Below are 3,059 nucleotides of genomic sequence, written 5' to 3'. Positions count from 1 at the left end.
GTTGTTCTCTCAAGTACTGAATCCAAGTCTTGAACAAGGGGCCCCACCCTCTCACTGGGCTGAGAGAGTTTGGTTTAGTGATTGGATCACAAACCAGTTGTTCATTAGAGGATCAGTAGGAACTTGAGGAATAAGACGTAATCTCGGGGGTAAAATAGATATTTGACCCAGCAACGAAGAACCTGGGAAGGGTCAACTTGCTGATTATGGTTAAATCATGTGGACATAATATATCTACAGTGAGGGGAGTGCAACTATGAGCTTTAGTGGAGTGACCCATTAGAATGAGAATTAATCTGGTCTAATGAGTTTAGCCAATTAATCTTGAATCGTTGGAACACATGATCTGTAGGTCCGCGAGGTCCCCCTACCTCGTAAATGGATTAGCTCTAGAATAACGTGATAAATTAATTTAAAATGTTCAAATTAGAATTAAGAGAATTAGTAATTATATGAGATATAATAACATGTTTAATTTGAGAATTAAACGAAATAGAAGAATTTATATTTTTAATATGATTTAAATATATATAGATGGATGTGTGTAAAAATTAATTTAATATTTGATATTAAATTAATTAAGTTTTATTTAAAAATTAATTTTATAAAATTAAAATTTTCAGTTTTAAAATAAAAAATGGATTTTAAAAAATCAAGTTTTTTTTATTTTTTATTTTGAGATAAAATTGGAAAATAGGAAAAACAATACAAAAAAATGGAAAAACATGTTTTTCCATTATCCATCTTCCTCATGCTCACACACTTTCCATTTGCTCTTCTTCATTTATTTCAAGCATGAGCTGCAACTCATGCAAATTTCTCCCTTACATGATGGTTTGTTGCAACTCATGCAACTTTCTCCCTTACATGATAGTCTTAGTATATTGAAGAGTTTGGAGTCAATTTCAGGGGTTCCATTCAAGAGAGAATTACTTTATATTTTGCCAAAATTAATGAATTAGTGTGCTTAAATGATTATTTTTGCTTTCGCTGTTACTCATACAATCCTACATATTGAATATAAAATTGAAAGTTTAAGTTTTAAATACTATTGTTATTACATCCATTTTTTGAGAGACAATACTTGAAATAAATAAATTATAATTAAGGCATCTAAATAAAACAGATAATTTAAAATTAAAATTGTGGCTGCTGGGATTCGAGCCCAGGTCTCCACGGCCACAACGTGGAATTCTCACCACTAAACTACAGCCACTTTTATATTTTTGAAGTCAAAATTTAAATCTCATTACGTTTTTCTAAATCTATTAAATACTTAGCGTGAATTAATCGTAATGTTTGTTTATTTGTTCTGTTTTATTTTAAAATTTTGAAATACATTATTAACACCAAAATCAATAAATAATAGGATAACATTTTAAATAGTAAAACTGCTTAAAATATTTTCAAGCATAACAAAATGTTTCTATCTACAGTGATAGACTACAATGGGCATCTATTAGTAGGTGATAGACGATAATCTTAACATTGTGTGATGCTAATATTTTTTAAGTGTTATAGATATTAAAGTTTATTCAATTACTCATGTTTATGTATCGATGAAAAATCACAAGTTCTCAATCAATGCTCTGTTATCACATGCAAGTTTTTAACTTCATAATTATACAATAACCTTAACATTATCTAAAACAATAAAAGTCATGATCTTTAAACGAGATGATTTTCACAATAACATTAATTAGAATAACATGTGTAGAGCCCTAAATCTATATGAAATTTTATTTCATCATTTTTATATGGTGTAATTTTGTGTTTTTTTTTTCACTATTTTAAAATCCATCAACTTATAAATAAAAACAAACAAAAAGAACTTTTATTTCCTTCTTTTTCTTAAATAAAAGAATATAGATTTTTTTTTTTTCATTTTTGCATTTTAGTGAGAATAAAATTTTCAAGTTTCATATTTTGTAGGATAAAATAAAAGATTTTATTGTGTAGGGAGAATAATGGTTTTAATGTTCAATTTTTTTTGTTTTAGAAAATTATATTTAATCAATTTTGGAAGGATCTAATTATGATAAATATTTTTAAAATCAATCAAATAATTCTCAATTGTTTTCTTTAATTTTTTCCTTCTAAATTTAATTTAATTTAATTTATTTTTTCCTAATCAAGAAGGGTTTGGAAATTCTTTAAATTGGAGGTTCAGAATACATTCTAGACACACAATACCAAAAAAAAAAAAAAAAAAACTCTGGCCATTTTTTCTCAAAATTTATTGTTTCTTTCATTCTCCATGTTTCTTTCATTTTTTTCAAGTAAGTGGCTTTATTTCTTCTTTTTATGTTTGAATGTTAATCTAATTAATATTTTTTTTATCCATTTAATTTGTACATGTTAAATTTTGTGAAGCCTTGCGCATATTTGATTTATGTATTGTTTGTATATTAAACCTTCAGAATATTTTGTTTTCTTATTTCTCTTTTAATTAATGTTATTTTCATATTATTATTGTTTGGTTTTTAGAAATATCTAAGATTGATTATTTGAAAACCTTCTTATTAATGATATTCAATCTATGATATGTACTTAAATTTAATTTTTTAATTTAATTCTAGATTCCCAAAAGCAAACTTTTCTAATGATGGAATCTTGAATACTCGCGATGCCGATGTTTGGATTTTTTAGGAAGAAAGTCAATATCTTGAGATGCCAAGACTTGATGTCAATATTTTATTTTAAACCAAGTTTTAATTAAAAATAATAATTTTTACATATGTATTTTATTCTCTATTTTTGTGTAATAAAAATATATTTGTTAAAAATATACATTATTAACAAAATCTTTTCATAAAAGGCATTTTTTTAAAAAAAAATTTAAAGTCATCCATAATTTTTTTTTTTTTTGAATAATAACAAACATAAAACGAATTTGGATTCCATAAACTTTCCTTTTCCTTAAAAAAAAAAGGTTTTTTTAAAAAGTGTTTCTTTCCCTAATTATTTAAAAATAAATAAACCAAATTAAAATTGATTTCATAAATAATCATCTCCTTAAAATAAAAAATTGCATAAGATTTATTTTCGCCGGTTTTTAA

General features: G+C 24.9%; 1 non-coding gene across 1 annotated transcript; it reads right to left on the bottom strand.

Annotated features, from left to right (window-relative positions):
* Nucleotides 1-1,144: 1,144 nt before the first annotated feature.
* TRNAH-GUG (transfer RNA histidin (anticodon GUG)) lies at nucleotides 1,145-1,216 on the bottom strand. Its single transcript has one exon. It is a non-coding gene; the product is annotated as a tRNA-His (tRNA).
* Between the last annotated feature and the right edge of the window lie 1,843 nt (nucleotides 1,217-3,059).

This window comes from Benincasa hispida, chromosome 7, assembly GCF_027475165.1.
Source record: "Benincasa hispida cultivar pf3 chromosome 7, pf3_genome.v1.1, whole genome shotgun sequence".
Classification (NCBI taxonomy): Eukaryota; Viridiplantae; Streptophyta; class Magnoliopsida; order Cucurbitales; family Cucurbitaceae; genus Benincasa; species Benincasa hispida.
This window is presented reverse-complemented; position numbering and strand designations above follow the sequence as displayed.